Here is a 20,644-nt window from a genome sequence, read left to right on the forward strand (position 1 = left end):
GTTGGATTCCCATGACCTCGAGCGCACCGGAATCTTGGAAGAACGCTAACATAATCCTAATCCATGAGAAAGGGGACGCCAAAGACTTGAAAAATTATAGACCGATCAGCTTACTGTCCGTTGCCTACAAAGTATTTACTAAGGTAATCGCAAATAGAATCAGGAACACCTTAGACTTCTGTCAACCAAAGGACCAGGCAGGATTCCGTAAAGGCTACTCAACAATAGACCATATTCACACTATCAATCAAGTGATAGAGAAATGTGCAGAATATAACCAACCCTTATATATAGCTTTCATTGATTACGAGAAAGCTTTGGATTCAGTCGAAACCTCAGCAGTCATGGAGGCATTACGGAATCATGGTGTAGATGAGCCATATGTAAAAATACTGGAAGATATCTATAGCGGCTCCACAGCCACCGTCGTCCTCCACAATGAAAGCAACAAAATCCCTATAAAGAAAGGCGTCAGGCAGGGAGATACGATATCCCCAATGCTATTCACAGCATGTTTACAGGAGGTATTCAGAGGCCTGGAGTGGGAAGAATTGGGCATAAAAGTTGATGGAGAATACCTCAGCAACTTGAGATTCGCTGATGATATTGCCTTGCTTAGTAACTCAGGAGACCAATTGCAATGCATGCTCACTGACCTGGAGAGGCAAAGCAGAAGGGTGGGTATGAAAATTAATCTGCAGAAAACTGAAGTATTGTTTAACAGTCTCGGAAGAGAACAGCAGTTTACGATAGGTAGCGAAGCACTGGAAGTGGTAAGGGAATACATCTACTTAGGGCAGGTAGTGACCACGGATCCGGATCATGAGACTTAAATAGCCAGAAGAATAAGAATGGGTTGGGGTGCGTTTGGCAGGCATTCTCAAATCATGAACAGCACGTTGCCACTATCCAGCTGGTTGCCACTATAACAGCTGTGTGTTACCAGTACTCACATATGCGGCAGAAACCTGGAGGCTTACGAAAAGGGTTCTGCTGAAATTTAGGACGACGCAACGAGCTATGGAAAGAAGAGTGATGGGTGTAACGTTAAGGGATAAGAAAAGAGCAGATTGGGTGAGGCAACAAACGCGGGTAAACGACATCTTAGTTGAAATCAAGAAAAAGAAATGGGCATGGGCCGGACATGTAATGAGGAGGGAAGATAACCGATGGTCACTAAGGGTTACGAACTGGATTCCAAGGGAAGGGAAGCGTAGCAGGGGGCGGCAGAAAGTTAGGTGGGCGGATGACATTAAGACGTTTGCAGGGACAACATGGCCACAATTAGTACATGACCGGGGTAGTTGGAGAAGTATGGGAGAGGCCTTTGCCCTGCAGTGGGCGTAACTAGGCTGATGATGATGATGATGATGATGATGATGATGATATGATTAAATCGTGCGCCTACGTTACCGCCTTTCTTTCTTCTTCTCAGGCCAGTCTTTCTCTCTCTCTATCGCTATATATATATATATATATATATATATATATATATATATATATATATATATATATAGCGAGAGAGAGAGATATCAAGTTACGGTGGTCCGCTGCGGACCCCGTTAGCAGGACGTGTGTGGAGTGAGCTCCTGAACAGCGCTTTGCAGTGTGACGAACGCGGTTGAAAACATGGATCCGTGACCTTAAAGAGGTCAGACGTAATGCTCACGCATTTATCTCGCATTTACCGCTAAATTGCCACTGAATAATTTCTACGCTACGCATACTGATGCGTGGCACGGTGTCGTCGCAGGAAGTGGACGTTCGGGGTGATGGTCCATGGCGCATCTGCGTTCGAACCACAAGTGCTGGCCCATGTTGCTGAGCACGAACTTCGACATTTATCCATAACTGAGTGCAGCCTAACCATCTCTCCGTATGACACTATCATTCTTCTGCGATGTTTCTACGGTAGGAATTTCTGCGATCCGACGCAGAAACCCCTACCTTGGAATTCCTCCTTTTCCCTGACATGCGTCGAGCATTTGTTATTATAGCGACGATATTTCAACAGTCGTCTCTGATTTTCTACACTTATAGTAAGCCACCTCCTCGTTCGGTCCTCATCTTCATTCTTCTCACTGTGTGAAATTCAATTACAAATCGTTTTCCGCGTTACACTTTTCTTTTTTTTCTCCACTGACAAACATGCACCACGCCCGCAGGCATAAGGAGCTTCGCGCGCAAGCTTGCTCTTATCCGCTCAGTGAACTTGGGCCCCGGAGGATCAGTGTCGTAGTCGAAAGAATGCGAGGGTTGTTCTCATTTCGACTTTAAAGCATATCATGGAGACATCATCGAAGTTTACACCCATGTGGGCTATACTTTGCTCTAAACGAGTAGACAACACGGGCGAGCAATACAAATATAAGATACGGGATGGAGTGAAATAAAGCGAGCGCATTGTTAACGTTATTGTCGGGTTCTGTCACAGAGATTGTGGCCTTTTACTGCCACTGCATTTAAGAACTCGAAACTTGGTTTGCTGTGTCCGCCCATCTAACCTGACAAAGATAGGTCCACCTATCGAAACATTGTCCAGCCCTTCTGAGGCCCTTAAAGGTCAATCTTTCTGCGGCACTTTATCGCTTTTTTATGTAACTTGTATACCGAAGGTTCCTTACATATTTTTTTTGAAACTTTGGATTTCTGTGAACCAATGTTTAGGTCTCCGGTGACGAGACAGTTGCTACGTTAAAGGCCCCTTGCTTTTCAGGCTCAGTGAGTCATTTTAATGGTCCCGGCTGGATATTACCCAAATCGGTAGCGAAAACTTTACAACTGATGTCACAAACAAAATCTTGTAGTGCCGCCTACGAGTTTTCAAAAGAAAATGTTTTTTATGTCCATTTGTAGTAGTGATATCCAGTGCTTGGCGGCTGTGAACAGCGTGAGTTACTGTGTAAAAAAACTGCGTGGCGTTGTCGTTGCGAAATCACTGTTAGCAGTGACGCCGTCGAAGCTTTTGATGTTTACTGCAATCGCTAGAGTCTTGGCCATGCTCCATTGTGGGTATGCGCCACGTCTGAGGCTCATCATCATCATGGTCATGTGCGCCTCTTTTGTGCCATCAACGCTGTTTCCACAAGCATGACGACGAAATATTGCACGGCAACACGCTATATATCGGGTCAAGAACAACTATGCGATTCGCATGATGTCGTCTTCCTCCCCTACACTATTTCTTGATGCGGCTTCCGAAATGCATGCGTAGACACCACCACTTTCATAGTCTCTGTGGAGCGCGAAACCTCGCACCAACTGTAACGTATTTCTTGTACCACAATTTATTTATGCTCTGCGGGCGTTGCATTGCTCGCGTTTGCACATAGAGGCATCGCATAGGATATTTGCGTTTTGTTTGGAATTCTTAGTGTAGGCAATGAGAAAAGTCCTCCTTTTTCTTCCGCTTCAAAGAGGAGACCTCCATCTTGTGCATTTGTTTGTGCGCCAGTTCATCACGCAATTCTTTTACTTTAGAAGAGCCCGTCATCGATTTCTCCTTGTTTTTCGCACACGTCTTTCTTCGAGCCTCCCACTTCTTTTCGTTAGCATTCTTCACGCTCAAGAATCACCATTATTGGGTGTCTAAAAATTGTCGACACTTTTTTTGTTCTAAAAGCCCTATTCTCACTTGATAATTTGTTCAGTGTTGACAGGATATTGTTTAACAATAAAATCGTGGTCAATACCTCCCGTGTGCCAATCTATCAACAGGCGTCTTGTCTCGGTTCTTTCAAGGTGTACTTGTGCATGGTCGTAATACACATTGGTCACTGGCAGACAAAGAAGTCTTCAAGCTTCACAATTCCACCTTGCCTGTTAAAACATTGCTTCATGAAAAAGCGCTATTTGTGCGCTGGAACGCAAACTTAGGTAGTTGAGTTGTTCTCGTTGAAAAAGGATATGAAAACCTGGGGTTGAATAATGCTAGTGGGAATGCTTCCATTATATGATCGACAGATACGCTAAGCCACCTCAATCGGCAATGTCTATCTTCGGAGAAGAGGCTGCTCAAGTACGAAGCGTTCTTGCCACCTCCAAACCGATTCCGGAGTAGCTTCCTTGGCTAGATGCTCGTGAGTGTTTGCCCAAATTCAGATTTTTTGCCTCGGCCCTTGACTATAATGTGTGTACGTATATCTAGCCTGTGTCTATTGGGTCTTTTTTTGGAATCAAGTGTCATGCAAGCAATATTTGTTTTACATTTGCGGCAATATTTCCACGCAATTAAAGAAATAAATGCGCGACAGCGCAGTGGTTAGCGCATCCATTTCCCAAGCGCACATCGGTGCGATGACATGAGCTTGAATCCCAGTGGGGGCGATTGTGAGTTTTCTGGAAAAATCTGCAATGGCATTGTCCTCGCCATTCCACTAACTGTTGCATTCAACTCAAGTACAGCGCTTAAGTGGCAAGAACTATACTCTCATCATGGCGTCGATAGCGTCGCCGCACATTTGTATTCACAAAGCTTTTCGCGTATAAATGGTCGGTCGGTCGGTCGGTCGGTTACGAGAGGTGCCAAACGGGCTTTTCATGGTACAAACACAACATGATTGATACCATAGTTGCCCTTCGACCTGCTATGGACTACTACAACCATAATTTTTTATGGAAGCGGTGGCGTAGTGCAACTTATCGTGAAACTGGCATATTGTTCCGCCTGTGCCGCTCTTTAGCTGTTCAGGAATTTGCTACCCCATACTAATTAATCCAGTGTGGCGCAGACATGCGACTAGAAGGCATGAGACATCCTTACATACCATTCTTGGCACTTCGGGGAACATTATTTGTTGCACAGACGCGTGTGCAAAACGTCTTGTTTGCAAATTGTCAGTTAGAGTCATCCTTGCGACCTCGACGCGTCGGCAGGGCCAAATGAAGTGTTCCATATCGCCAATTCCTTGAATTTCTGTGCATACCGGAGAGTTAGCTCACTCAAGTACTCATTGCTATTGGCCGATTGTCTTCGCTAATATGTCCGACATCATTATTACCTGGAATTTCTTCTTATGGCAGTTGTAACATAAGAGGTTTTGGGGAATAAGGGACCTGATGGATTATTAGGCGAAGCCGATAGCGAAGGATAGCGAACGAAACCGATAGTGATAACTCCAATGCGAAGTTTTACCAATCGCCTTCATTCAGAAGTGAACTGGTGCAAAGCTTGGCAGTGAGTCAGCGAGGCCGCCGCTTCACGCAAGCCAATGATGGCAGGAAGAATGAAAAATGGAAAGAATTCTCGCAAAATATGGAGCCCTCTTTCTTCAACACGTATTTACGCAGCCATCCGTACCCAACCACGCTTCAGCGAAGTGCTAGCCAGATGCGATCGAGGCCGAGATGATGGCGAGGCGCCAGCCACATGCCAACAGTTACGGGCAGAAATACTTCTGAAAAACCAGGGAAATCAAAAGTCTTTCGGGCTTGCCTGCCGCTAGTTGTTGGGTTTGTCCCAGAGAGGCAGTTTTTCTTGCGTTGGCATGGCCGCTTAATCACATAGCACAAGAGTTACTTCACTGAGCGGCCGTGGCATTGCTTTGCAATTGTACAGTCGGTACATCGGTTGGGCAGCATGTGATTGATTATTCCGCTATTTTCACATCATCTGACACTTAACTAGAAAAAATAAGCGTTTAATTTTTTCTTCTTCCTAAGCTTCCCAATTTTAAGTTACTTAAATCATGTGCACCAAATTCATGTACGGAAAGCACCGTATACGAGAAATCACTTAAATTTTTCACACTTGACAGGCAGACCATTTCAATAATCAGTGTATATGCAAGCCATTGTTTCATTTAAAATTTTCACCGATGCTGTAAATCTGGCGGATACGATATTCGTAATTGTCATATCACTGGAAACGCACGGATGTATTCGTGTGCAATATGCTCAATGGTGTCCTAACTTCAGCGCATTCCTTGGAAAGCTTTAACAATAACTGTAGAGTAGTGTTTCTCCATAGTCTTCATTAAACATAAGCCTGCTTAATTAACGAGAGCGAAGAATGGCATAACTTTAGAAATTGTACAAAATGTAGTCGTTCAATATGAACAAAGTGTGGCTAAGTACCTTAGTGTTCATGTCGCACGGCATGTGTAAAAAGCCTTGCAAGGAAAAGCATTTCAACTTACTAAATGCTGGTCCACTTCATTCAAGCAGGCGCTGAGCAGTGATGTAGCGAACACATCAGCAAAGGCGGCTGACCAATGACCTTGGTTCAAATACGTTGGTGGGCTAGTTGGTTTGAATCCATGATAAAGTGTCTAAGCGCTACTGAGCCAGGACGTAGAAAGAAACAGATACACAGAGACAGCGCTAATTTCAACTATATATTTTATTTTCGTACGTATCGTTAAATATATACGTACGAGCGGAAACAAACGTGAAAGCAAAAAAAGAAGATTGAGTAGTTCAAGTCGACGAATCGTACATGTGTGCAAGGCATGGTCCAAACATGCACTGCAATAGTTACAACAATTAAGCGAGGAATCGTATCTCTTTTTCAGATAGCGACACTGGTGGCTTGCTCCCGCACCTTTCCTCTAATTTTGCAATTTCATAGGCCTCCACAATTCACCTTGTCAACCTGCTATGAGCCCGACACAAAAATTAAGTCTTTTCAAACATACGTTTGCAGGGTCAATCTCGGCAATGAATTCCCAAATGCCCCGAGATTACTAGAGTGACGCTATATAGATAGAAAAGTAAAAGTCCAATCTTCACGTTATAAAAGTAGGAATGCCGCAAGGAAGCATCCTCAATTGGGCCACTCCTTTTCATAATCTGTGTAAATGATATGCCAAAAAGGTCAAAACAGGCCAACTTTATTTCTTATGCAGATGACACAGTAATGTTTGTTACTGCTACATCGGAGCCTGAACTAGAGCTTCAAGGGAACAAAACGCTAAGAGATTTCAAAGAGTAGGCTGGGGGGGGGGGATGCAAACTGTTTGCGATTAAATGCCAGCAAGACAAAAGTTGTTGTGTATACGCAAAGAGGCAAAAACTCACGAAGTTCAATAAAATGAAAATAGGTACGGATAATTTAGAAATTGTTAACACGGTCTCGACGTTAGGTGTAACATTCTCTAAAGACCTAAGCTGGAACGATCATGTGGAACAAGTCAGTAAAAGGTGGGAACAATAGCACGTTGAAAATGTTTTCTTCCTATGAAAATTAAAATATCACTTTACAATGCTCTAGTGTTTTCAGTTTCACAATACTGCAACCTCGTTTGGGGCACCACTAGCAAGGCAAACCTCACGAAATTGCATTTGCTTCAGAAAATAGTAGTGCGATGCATTGCCAATGTTCCTTGCTCATTTCCTACGAAACAATTGTTCGTAAAGTTTGACATTTTGCTTGTATTCTTTCTACACAATTATCGTTAAATTTTGAGCTACAAGTCACATTTTAAGTTTAATTAATCTATTGTGTTTTCTCTAGCAGATCTAATGTAAACGTAGCATCCGTGATACTAGGCATAAAGAAGGATGGCATGTCCGTAGACCTCGAACCAATTACGACAAGCAATCATTAACATACACTATGCCCATTCTACTTAATGAACTCGCAAAGGAAGAGTTTGATACTTTGTGCAATCCAAACCATGCAACAGGACTAGTTTGTCAGTAACACCAGATATCCCTTTAGTGTTGTGTATGATCTTTGTTTCGCTTACATTATAGTCACGCATGCGTGCTAGCGCAGAACTTGTGTATATATGTACATAGATCTATGTGCATATGCTTGTGTATATGGTGTGTGTGTGTATACGTGCATAATGTATATCTACATCTATAAATATTTGTATGTTTGTAATATAAATATGTATGTTTACGGGTATTTCTTTTGCTTGAAAGTGCATTTCGTTCCAAACATTATTTTCGTTTTAAGTGTCGCATTTTCGTGAGGTTCTGCAGTGCTCTGCTGTCAACTGTACAAGGGGGCAGGACCCTCGTCAAGCTGTACCCCAGCTTTTAGTACTGTCTCCTTTTTCAAGGTGAAAATGAAATAAAAACGATCGATCGATTGATTGATTGATTGATTGATTGATTGATTGATTGATTGATTGATTGATTGATTGATTGATTGATTGATTGATTGATTGATTGATTGATTGTGCAGGCCTATGAGACTGCAAAATTAGAGGGAAGGTGCGTGAGCAAGCCATCAGTGTCGCTATCTGAAAAAGAGATACGATTCCTCGGTTTATCGTTATAACAATTGCAGTGTATGTTTCGACAATGCCTTGGACACGTGGGCGATTCGTCGACATGAACTACTGAATGCTTTTCTTGTTTTTTTTTTATTTCACGTTTGTTTCCGCTCGTACGGTATATATTTATCGATGCGTGCGATAATAAAATCTATAGTTGAAATTAGCGCTGTCTCTGTATCTGTTTCTTTCTACGTTCTCGTTCAGTTGTGCTTACACACTCTATTATGATCAATGAGAATGTCTGGATGATGTAAACAAATAAATCAAATCAAGTGAAATCAAACAGTTCTTGGCAAACAAAAACAACATGGAAAATTTGGCCCCGGAATTTGAAGTTTGCAATGACCACTTAAATGGCGAGTAGAGAAGGTCATGTCATTAACCAAGATTTATTATTTAAATGGGAATGGAAGAGGAAAATGGAAAGCCTTGTGTTGGACGGCGTCTGTGATGAACTAAGAACACCGAACCTCGTTTCGTATAATGCGCAAGACGTTATCGAGGCTATATCGAGAGCTTTCACCGTGGCTCCGTTAGCACTAAGATACAGTTGGGTCTTTCTGCAGACAAATATGCGAAACTGCTCTTACTTAGGCTCACTAATGAATGAAAAAAGTTTTCATCATTAAAATTGAACAAGCTATGTTATACGGCTGTCAATCCGCTGTTATAGGTCAATTCGGATTTCGTTGTTTTCCCATCCCGGTCTTTCATTTGTAGCCAGTCGCGGCAGACGCGACCATAAGCTGTATGCGCGCAGCGAAGCCCTAGACTGGCTAATAGTTTCACCAACTTCGGGGTGTCACGTGACTCATATATCTGGTGCGAGGCTGAATAGAAGCCGCGAAAGGTCAACGTGAGGCAAATTTTCCATTAATCACAAACAAAACAAAAGAGATGTCAGGCGAGATGTCAAACCGACGCTCCTTTGATTCAGAGCTTGATCTCTTAGCAAATTGACCATGAAACGCGTGCCGTGGTACTTTTTTGGTGACCAAACTTCTTTCGTAGCTCCCACGGTGTTGCACGCTGTGAAACCGAGCAAAGGTATGCCAAATCACCCCGCTGAGGCATCTGGAAACAATGCTTAAATGCGATCTTAGAATGTTGTAGGGTCGCAATAATGACTATTTCAATCCTCATTTTCTCGCTTTGTTATTTTCTCGGATGTCGGCACCATCTATACGTCGTCTAAAGAACTGGCCAGACCGGAGCGTTTGGTGATCACAAACTAGAAATGGATGTAAAGGATCGCTACAGTTCCTATTCCCGATGGGAATTGCCTTCATTTCCGATATACCGGCATTGTGATGAAAAGTTTCTTAAAGTTCATCCTTCTTGCCTGATAGGTATCTGCAGCCACCTCCACCTTCAAGACACTTTTGAGAAAGCGGTCAGATGTTTTCAGGGGAGTTGTGTCGCAAGTGTGTGCAACGCAAAGGACCTTGGTGTCTAAGGTCCATATGGCATGAGTCAAAGACCATGAGGAGCAGAGGCTTCCGGAATTCAGAGGCGCATTCTGATAATGCATGAGCATCTCAAGGCTACAGTTCCACCTTGACGAGCACAGCAAGAAATTAAAATAGACATATGCTCTGACCCCCATGTGAACGTATCTAATGGGTTGCGATAAATATGGCGGAAAAAAACATTGCAAACGTGAGCGCTAATTAAGTTTGACTGTTGAAGTAATCTGTGGCGACTTACCGAGTGCGCAAGAAGGCGAGCGCTGACTTATGAAGTGTGTTTCTTGCACGCGACATAGAAATATGCTCCCATCGCTATTTACGCCAAAGAGATGTCGTGCGTCAGCGCTCCAGCAGCTGCGCACCGCCGCCGACCCCATAGAAAAATAATTTCACAGTATTTTGCTTATCTTCAACGAATCGAAGAAATACCGTAAACACAGAAGTATCTCGCCGTCTAACAGACCGGGATTGCAAATGTTGTTCTTTCGCGATGACATATCGCCCCAGAATAACGATGATTTCACTACGACGTTCCCTTTAGAACAACACGAATTATTATCTGACCGAAAATGGCAAGAGAGAAAAATATCCAAATGATAGTCTTTGTATAGCTTGGCTATTGCATTCGGGTGTGACTTTTGCCACACTTGAATGAATTCCAAACCAGCAGCATCACAGTGACTTCTGCAACACGCTCTTCCCAGTTGAAAATGACAACAGAGGTTGTGTTCAGTACTACAGAAATTTCTGTTGTACAACAGGATTTTTCTGTAGTAACTACAGATTCCTGATGGAGCGACAGACTTTTCTGATGTACAACAGACATTTGTTGTTGCTACTACAGAAGTACAATCTGTCGTATGTCTGTTGTTACAACAGAAAGCTGAAGCTCTACAACAGATTTTTGTCGTACTACAGAAATTTCTGTTGTACAACAGGATTTTTCTGTAGTAACTACAGATTCCTGATGGAGCGACAGACTTTTCTGATGTACAACAGACATTTGTTGTTGCTACTACAGAAGTACAGTCTGTCGTATGTCTGTTGTTACAACAGAAAGCTGAAGCTCTACAACAGATTTTTGTAGTACTACAGAAAAAATTGTCATCACTACAGGCACCCTGTTGTCCCAACAGAAATGTTCCTGAAGTAACCCGAAAAACTTCTGTAGTGCTACAGAGAGCTGTTGAAATACTACAGAAACCTATTGTGGCAACAGGCCCCCAATTGTCACAACAGAAGTGTTCCTGAAGTAATGCGACCAACTTCTGTTGTACTACAGAAAAATGTTGTACGACAGAAGCCTATCATTGCAACAGGCCCCCAGTTGTCATAACAGAAGTGTTCCTGAAGTAATGGACAAACTTCTGTTGTACTACAGAGAACTGTTCCACAACGGAAACCTATCGCCGCAACATGTACCCAATGATGACAACAGAAGTGCACTGAAATTGTGTGATGCGACAAGCTTATGTAGTGCCCGGTTGAAAAGGACAAAAGGAATTCCTGTCGCAACTACAGAAATTCTGTTGTACGACAGAAGTTGTTGACATTTCTTAATTGGGAGACATTTCTGACATTACGACAGAAATTCTGATTTCGCAACAGAAGCATTCTGTCGCGACAACAAGAGTTCTGAAGTCGGAACAACAGCTTTATATCCTGACAGCGACTCCGACGTTACGACACCAATTCTGACGTCGCAGCAGAAACATTCGGTCGAGACGGCCAAGAGTTCCGAAGTCGCAACAGAAGCGCTTTCCGTCGCGGTCCTTTAAAATTGTATGTTTTCGCATCGGTGGTGTACACTGTACTTTTCTCTTGCGCGGTATTCAATCGCGCTTCTCTGAAGCCGGCAATGCTGATGGCACCGACACCGGTAATAAAGTCGACATGGCGAATAGTTATAATTGTGCCGTGACGACGCGGCACCAGCAACGCCCTACCGGCCTCCTCAAAATCGGCCGCTGATCAAAATCATACCATCTGCGGGAATGGCTGCGTATTCGTTTTTTTTTTCGTAAGATGTGGCACACAGGCCTGTGGACTTACAAGTGCTGTTACACTGACACATTAGTTAATTTCCCAGGAATATTTCACAAGCTTATGCGAAGCGGAAAAGAAGATTTGGGTTGTTCCACAAAGTTGCGTGAAAAGCTGTCTCGCTCGGGTCTCATTTATCTGGTACAGTGCTGCCGTGAGAAGCCAGTATGCTGTCAGAAAGAACTCTCATCCACGAATGTTCATGTAGCTATTTTGCATTGAACACACGAATTATATGCGCGCTCAAAAGTGTAAAGAACGAGAGACAACTGTCGAAACTAGCAGTAATAACCCTAAAAGTCAACGTTGTCTATTTCTGAATTTCTTATTTAATAAGGATATCGTACATCAAAATCGATGTTCTAGCACTGCAAGATGTACCTGTCGATGGTACGAACACTCTTGCTCTTCTAGAGATGCGGCACTCGACGCGGTGGAGTGATAGCGGATCTTGGCTCTCAACATGCAAATGTAAACATCAGCGCATCGGCGCGTTCACTGTTCACATGGCCAAAACGTACACTCAAAAAGCATGTCAGGGGTGGTGCCAACCACCTGACAATGTGTCAACCACCTCCTTTCTTAAGGAGATGGTTGACACATTTATTTTCTTGAAAGTTAGATTCAGCCTGGAGTACGTGTTCACTGCGAGTCGAAAAGCAATTTCTGCGGCACTGGTCGACTCTATTTTCCCAGATCCTTTGTATCGTGCACCTTATTTAAACCGACCTTATCAGGATGTACTTAAGCGCGTCCGAAAAATGTGTGTACCTCCTGGAGTAAAAACATTTTTCTTTAAATTACATTCGGAAACACTCCCTGTTAAGACTTGGTTGAATTCGAGGGGTTGCTTTGTGCCGTGGTCAACAAACTGTCGGCTCTGTCCACGTGCCGAAACCATAGATCACTGCTTCATAGACTGTAGGGACGCTGTATTCTTTTGGGACATTCTCCAACGGACGCTCAAAAAGGACATTGACATGACTCCATATACAATTAGGTTTCTACCGTTTAAGGTTACGGGTGGTCCTCCCTATGACATGTTCATAGTACTTGGTTTACATAGCCTATGTAGAAGTAGACTGTGTGACCGCCGTGCCGAAAGCCCGCGATCTACAAAGTCCTTCTTTCGCGAAAGTGCTGCTTATGTAAGAAGTGTCTACGCTGCGCAGGAACCTCCGCCAGACTGGATGCACTTGTTGGATGCATGTGTGTCTTTGCCTGAGTTTTAAGTGTGTAGTGGTGTCCACTTTGTAATACACCTTCAGTTTTCTTTTCCATGTAATAAAGAAAAAAAAATGTCAGGGGTGGTGCAGTGGTAAGATGCCGGGCTCGGAATCGTGAGGTCGCATGTTCGAATCCTAGGCAACGACGTTTTTTTTAAAATTTTTTTTTACTTTTATGTTTTTCTTTTTTGTACTAACAAATTTACATAACGTTACGGACGTCTCTGTAAATTTTTTATTAAATATTGATCAAGAACTACACAACTTTCTACTACAGGACGTCACACTACAGACAACAGAACTACAGACATCAGAACTACAGGCAACAGAACTACAGGCAACAGAACTACAGGCAACAGAACTACAGAAACAACGTCCCAAAATACGACAGACTCTTAAAATTTCCTGTTGTGTTTTTCAACTGGGTTACCGGTACCCCACCGTCAAGGTCGTAGGCATGCGCATGTAGGATTCATGTCTGCCGCACACGCTGTGCTGCGCAGCACCCTGGCGGTGCCCCTGACCGAGTTCTGGACCCGGGCCGGGCGTGCGCGCGGTTACGATACCAAGGGTAAACATCGCGCGAGGAGCGACCTTTCAGAAGGTCCGCGTCGCGGCAGCCTCTGCCTGGGAAGCCGGCGTCAGGCGGCCAGCTGTTGGGAGCGGCTGCGGCGGCAAAGGGAACACGTGACCCACCGCGACCAGCTTTCTTCGTTCTGACCCTTCGCCGCGCAAGCAGCGCCTGGGCTTGGATCCGTGTCGCTTTGCCACAAGCAGTGCAGCGGAAAAGTCCGTGCGCCGGTAAGCCTAACGCAGGCCTGGGTTGGCCCGCCGCTCACCCTCACCTCTCTTCCGAGCGAGGCAGCAGCTGTGCCGACGACGCAATCAGGTGGCGTGCGCTCGTCGTCCGGCGACGGTGCTTCTGCGCGTTCTGCGACTCATCACAGTGAACGGCGCACGTATGACTACGACGGCCACGCGGCTCGCATTACCCGATCCGGCAGCAGCAGTTGCGCGACAAGCTCCGTGTGGTACTGCGCGCTTGTTGTCCTCGAGCCTGTGAGAGGCGCCAAGACGGATTAGGCGGCGCACACGCTGCCGCCCGACGAGAGACGACCGCGTAGCTCCAGGTGAGCATAACCAACCACCTTGATTTCCTGCCGCGCCGGCGGCAGCGCGCTCTTGAGAATGAGTCGGCGATCTCATCCCTGCCTCATTCTCACAATCCGCTGTGCACGCCGGCGGTTCTTAAGACTGCTTTCGCCTAGCCCATTCGGAATACATGGAATAGCTTTTCCCGCTGTGCGGACGCTGTCTCGTACATTTGTCAGGTGCAAACGAAGGCCTCAGTTTCGGGAAGTGAGGAAGAAGAAAGCAGTCAACCAAACGCTGCATCAGATACGCGTAAACAAGCAAAATGGCAACAATGCATGTGTTCGGTGACAAGGTGCTGCTGAAGTTTTACAGATTGTTGGTGGGATGTACGGTTCACCGCTCGTCTGAGCCAGCTTTAACAGGGAAGAATACTTTAAAAAACATTAGCAAGAAGTGAGACGTCGTCTTGCCCTTGAGAACCAAAAGGAAAGCTTCCCTCTCTGCGAGAGATGTCCCACGTATTAAATGTTCCTTCTCCTTCTGCCATTGCGCACTAATTAGAATTTTCCCGTTGCAATAGGTTTTTTTTTATGTTACATCGGTTTATTCACGACAACAGTGCGAGTACAAACGCCTTCTATCTACGCGTATCATTATGTTGTTAATGAAAGTTCTGTCGCGACCGAACTCTGTAGTCAAGTTTGGCAAAAGTTTTCCATATTTTAATTCTTTGTGGCAGCTGCTCTCGCTGTCGCGATTTATGATATACGTCCAAAACATTTAAGACCGGTGTTCTGTCATTTTCGTTATTTCGTTCCCTTCGTTGTTTCGCACTGGTATATGAGAGTCCTCTTAAACAAGTACTGTGTCTGCTTTCTTCGTTTGTTTGTTTGTTTGTTTGTTTGTATTTGTCCCTTCTTTTCTTCTCCACGAAACCATTCCTTATCTCGCATGTTCGCCTTAATTTGCGTTTCTCTGCGATCTGAATCGAACATAGCGCCCTCTTTCTTTTTCGCCATGCTTCCGTACTACAATGTCTCCTCTCGCGACAGGCCCAGTCATTGCGTTCTCAGTGGAAATGTAACGTGCTTTAGGCACCTTCCCCCTCGCCACATGATATATTATAGAGTGCAGCTCCTTACGTTCCGTAGAGCCTTTTGTACTATTATTAGATGAGCATTATTGTTTAGTTTGGTTGACAGCATACGCACACAGAAAATTTGCCTCATTTTGTGCTCTCGTTTGACATGTGGTGCTCGAGTATATTACTGGCCCAGAAAACTGATTAGTGGTCACAGACCTATGTCCTCAAATATTGGAGCGTATCCTTTCTGTCTTTCTTTCTTTTTTTAAATCAGTAGCATTCGGACCCAGAATATAGAATCGCCGGCACGAAATGTCCCCGCTCCCTAGTTATTTATTTTAAAACATCGTATGCGAGCCCATATAAACGTAAGTGCGCCACTCAGGCCCTCGTGTAGGTCCTTGGCATAAATAGGTTCGCAAAGAGGGGTCAGCTATTATACAACTATAAAATATTAAGAGTACAGCTTTATCATCGTCTCAGGTATCCTTACCGTCCTCATCTTTTTTTATTAATATTGTTCCAGTATATCTAAGCTTTCTGTTTGATGTTCCTGCATACTTAGGCTTGTATTTAAGCCTGCGTTGCAGCATTATTTTGACTTGCTATTTATAGTCACATTACATGTGATTATAACAAAGTCGATGGAAACACGTGCAAAGAATACACTTGCAAAGTGTTCCAAATGAAACTAAAGTAATTCAAAAACAGTATGCCGGCTTCAGTGTGTTCTAGCGCCTTTCAATTAAAAAAAAAATCACAGTGTGATAGCACCATAATCCCTAACTTGAAACCGTAATTCTGTAAAATATGCGTTCCCATAAAGCCGCTACAGTCAGAGAGCGCGATGATGCCCTTCGAACTAGGGTCCGTTCATTTTACGGCCTATTCCCGTCATTGCCACACAGAGCTTTACTCTGACAAGAAACTCTGCAGCGCCTTCGTTTTCCTTCATCTTGGCTTCACCAGAATATCATATACATACAACCCATCTGTTATTGAGGCCCCAGCTTACCTTACAGCGCCTCTAAAGTCTTGTGGCACGTTATGCAAACAGGGCGTCATGAAAACATGGTGTGGTAACAGGTAACGGTGACCTAAGTATGACTTGGTTCACTTAAACTGCAAGTAAATAAGGCTAACATGGTTTGCCACTGCGTGCTAGAAAATGTTATTTTAAGTTTTAACAGCGTAAATGCGGGCGGTTATAGAGTCGTGGTTTCACTTCAGTGCAGCTGAAGGCTGCAAAAAGTAGGAATGGGCAAATATTCGAAACTTTCGAATAACGAATCGAGTATTGATCTATTCAATTCGGTCCTTAGTTGGATAGACATTATTTGCAAATGAGAGTATTTTCTTAATAGTTTTGAATATTTCACATCATCAATAGAACGCTATCAATCACAACACTAAAGCACAGTAGCGATGAATTTCATCCTGGCATCAGTGGGCGCATTAAACGAGGAGGTAGTAGAGCGCACTGCGTCGCTCTGGGAGCCATACTCTGAACCACGATCGCTTGTGACAGGGGAGATTCCTCGGCGACTGACTGTGAATGGCTGACTATTAGTTTTCTTTTCTCTCCTTATCTATTCTTCCCTTTTCCCCCTCCCCAAGTGTAGGGTAGCCAACCGGGCGCGTCCTTGGTTAACCTCCCTACCTTTCCTTCTTAGTTTATCTCTCTGTCTAATTCCCTTTCAACTTTTGCTCAGCCATGACATTCGGCAGTGAGTATTGTTTTGTGCTTTTTCTGGATAATGCCTCTGTGCGTTTACTTCTAATTAAATCTGAATACGCTTGATTTCAACATTATTTGGCATAATAGCGGCACCCTATGCAGCGACCACTTCAACCCGAGAGTAAGTGCTTTAACGGCTCAATCACCGCGGGAGTTGACGCGCATTTCTGATCAAGTGTTCAAAAGAGACAGGAAGCAAAGAGAAGAAAGGCAGGGATTCCTATTAGACGAGCGTCCTGTTTGCTACCATTCACAGGTGTAAGGAAAGGGGGAATAGAAAGAATAATAAGCCGACTGAACACTACGTGTGCACGTGGAAGGATGCAGAGGTCTACAAGCGGTCGCTCAGACCGGTGCACTTCAAGAACTGCACTACTACACGAACAGCTTTTTATGCCAGCGATGGATGTCGCCATGGCCCGACTATCTTTCACCCAGAAAATTGTCTTGAGTCCAACCGGTTCAAAGTTGTCCTGAGAGAGAGAGAGGCGTTGGACGTCGTGATGGGGGCAGGCACACAACAGGTGCTCGCACCTACAGGACTCACACATCGGGCTATCGTGCATTGCACTGCGGCAGGAGTAAGTGTACAACAAGGTTATTTCGCAGCGGGAGAGGCTATTTGGCACTTGTAGCAAAGAGAGGAGTTCAGCTTACGCAGTCGACAATTGAAGAGACTAGGAGAACTTGAAAAAGCTTCTCTTTCCAGAGAACGATGATCGGCCTTTTCAATTCCGGGAGAAGCTAGGTTCATTGGAGGCTGTCGTAGGCACCGCAGGGGAGATAAATGTTTCGCCTCAGATGCATAAGTTGATGGTAAACACTCTTGATGAGCGCTAATCACAGGCGAAAAAGTCGCTTGAGGTCACTCTGCCGGCAGGGTAGCTAATTAAGTCATTGTCGGATATATTTGACAGATGGCGAATGCGCGTTCTGAGAAAGTCGACAGCGACGTGGGCCTGGATCGTATGGTTTCTTTCGACGCCGACTATTGCTAGTGTTGAGGTCCATTGAAGTTAAACATGTGCGTAGGGCTTGATCTTGCATACTCTGCAGAGCAAAAATGTTAGTCTTGCATGTGTTTGATAATTCTTGCAGACTGTAACGTAGAAGTCCCAGGAACTGGGTCCTGCTCACAGCTGCAGTGCTCTTAAATCGCACTTGTACGCCTGAAGTTTTCCTGCACAAGAATGGGATGTTCGCGAATTCAAGAATGCAAGAAGCGATAAGAAGGCTGCGTAGTACTTCGTTGGGCGGCAGCTAGAATGCTGTCTGGCTGCACTCATGCAGGTGTTCGCTTTTTGTGGAGCCCCTGCTGACGTGACTTGGCATGCCACTTATCACGCCGGTAACAAAACTGCGGCGGCTCGTATCAAAGAATTTGAACAGCTGAGTAGTAGCAGATAACTTCTTCAGGTAGACGCAGTGAGGGCTCTACGAAAGGTTATGGTCAATGATGGCTCCAAGTAAGTGGATACGTCTTAGCATAAGACACAACCTAGTCACTGATTGAAATGGGTAACGATGACGTAGGTTTGCGCGTAAAGGCAACCAACGCGCACTTTGCCGTAGACCCACTGATGCCTTGTTCACTGAGATAAGACCATGTCATGGTTGTCCTCTGCTGAACAAATGCAAACGTCATCAGCGTATATTGAGGAATGAACTGTGCGTGGTGACTACTCAGCAAAAGTCCTACTAGGACGAGGTTGAACAACATCGGGCACAACACCCTTCCCTGTGGCCATCATGGCGCCATCACGACACAACGCCAGATGTAGTCTGCCGATGTTGGACCATCCTCGGTCTGCACGAAAATGCACCTCTCAGTCAAATAGTCTTCTATCCACTGCTACATCTGACCACCAACTCCTTAGGCCTCTAGTGTGCTTAGTAGGCCTCATGGGCAACGTTAAAATTAAATTATGTGGTTTTACGTGCCAAAACCACGATCTGATTTTGAGGCACGCCGTAGTTGGGGACTCCGGGAATTTAGAAATTCTGGGGTTCTTTAACGTGCCCCTAAACCTAAGTGCAAGGGTGTTTTCGCAATTTGTTCCCATCGAAATGTGGTCGCCGTGGCCGGTATGCGATCCCGCGACTTCGTGCTTAGCAGCCCAGCACCATAGGCACTAAGCAACCACGGCGAGTATCGGCGATACGTGCCATGGATAGGCGCTTGAGGTATTTTTGTTTTTGAACCCTAGTAAGGTCAACAAGGTTGTCGATCGCTGAGCGACCTCACCCAAAGTCCACTTTGACATGAGGATAGATGTTGAATCGCTCAAGATGCCATTCCAGTCGAGCAAGGATTATTCTTTCCATCACTTTCCTCACGGAGCTGGAAAGTGCCGTCCGACGATATGATGATAATGCGAGTGGAGACTTCACAGATTTCAAGATAGGAATCAAGTGGCTCGGTTTCCATTGTCTAGGGATGGCGCTGCTTTTACCATGACACATTGTAGTAATTGATCAGCTCGCAATGTGCACTATTTCCAGAGTGGCATAGGGCAACGTACGGGAAGCCATCCTGCTGAGGAAGAACGCCTGCAGGTCGCCAAAGCAGCGTCATGCTCCTCGAATGAAACTGGCCTGTTCATTTCTTGTACGCGGGACCCAGCGACGAAACTAAGAGCTGCATCAGTATTGATGCAACAATCCTTCCACCAGAACCCTTCCACCAGAAATTTCGAGTGGCGTTGGTAGAAGGCCAGAGCAGAGAAACGCTGCCTTTGATTCGGAAAAGAACGAAGACCCCTTATGGTCCTCCATATGTAGGACAGCCATCTTTCGAAACATCCACAGTGGTGTGACTGCATTCGATGAGGTCTCCGACGATTAAGCAACTGACCGGAATATTTTCATCGCTTCTCTTCTAGTTTGTCCATAGGACGCTCTTATGCGCCGTGAAATCTCGAGACCTCGAACAGGCTTCGTGCGCCTATACCTCATTTCTGCCTGTCGGCGTGCTGCACGTAACTTCTTCAGTTTCATATCGAACCCTGCTCACCTTTCTGGTATTGTAAACGAGCAGATGAATGTTTTCATTGCTTTCACAATTGTATTTGCTGTATTGCGTGAAATCTCTTCCCAATATTCATCATTCTGATGGCCCTTAAACTTTAACTGATTAACTGCATGCAAGATATTAGAAGAAGATTGATCAATTCCACTAATATGGCTGCTTCCTTGTATATCTATGTCCATAAACTATTCACTCAAACACTCAAAGCGAATCGCCGTGACACCAATATCAAGTTTAAGCAGCTGCTTTATGTTTTTCCCCACCGACACGTTAAAGTGCCGTCCTTCAGACGACACGCACATGGTCTGCGGCAAAAGAGATAATACTCCTGCTTTTGGAGTCAATCTTGGCGGTTCCCTAAAGCTAGTGACGCGCTTTGAAGTCACCTGCAGTGACTGAGGGTCTAGCAGTCTTGAACAGAGGTGTACCAACCAACCCCTCTTTCCCGGGAGGGAGTGGGAGTTGGGGAGCAGTGCGTTTGCATGAAGTTTTACGTAGAAAAATTGGTAACGTAGGGCTAACAGAATGGGCTTCACACGAGGCCATTGCGCTTGTACCTCCAGGAGTCATGTGACAGCCGCCGACGCACCATCTCTTCTGGAGAAATGAAGATAAGGAAAGTAGTTGACCACCTGGTCAAATCGAACTGATGGGAGCTAATAAAGAGTTTAAAAGAGGTGTCGTTTTCTGACTCGCTGTTCTTGCGAATTGTTAACCAAGAAATGCAGTCGGT

General features: G+C 44.8%; 1 protein-coding gene across 7 annotated transcripts in view; it reads left to right on the top strand.

Moving 5' to 3' along the window:
* The first annotated feature begins 13,448 nt into the window (after positions 1 to 13,448).
* The window catches only part of LOC135904829 (uncharacterized), an 809,532-nt gene continuing 802,336 nt past the window's right edge, over positions 13,449 to 20,644 (top strand). For 3 of the 7 annotated variants that reach the window (XM_065435817.2, XM_065435820.2, XM_065435818.2), the window contains exon 1: positions 13,449 to 14,096. The gene's annotated coding sequence lies outside the window, so the exon portion shown is untranslated. The remainder of the gene's footprint in view (positions 14,097 to 20,644) is intronic. The other 4 variants (XM_070525263.1, XM_065435814.2, XM_065435819.2 and 1 more) reach the window with 2 other exon arrangements.

This window comes from Dermacentor albipictus, chromosome 1 (assembly GCF_038994185.2).
Source record: "Dermacentor albipictus isolate Rhodes 1998 colony chromosome 1, USDA_Dalb.pri_finalv2, whole genome shotgun sequence".
In the NCBI taxonomy this organism is placed as follows: Eukaryota; Metazoa; Arthropoda; class Arachnida; order Ixodida; family Ixodidae; genus Dermacentor; species Dermacentor albipictus.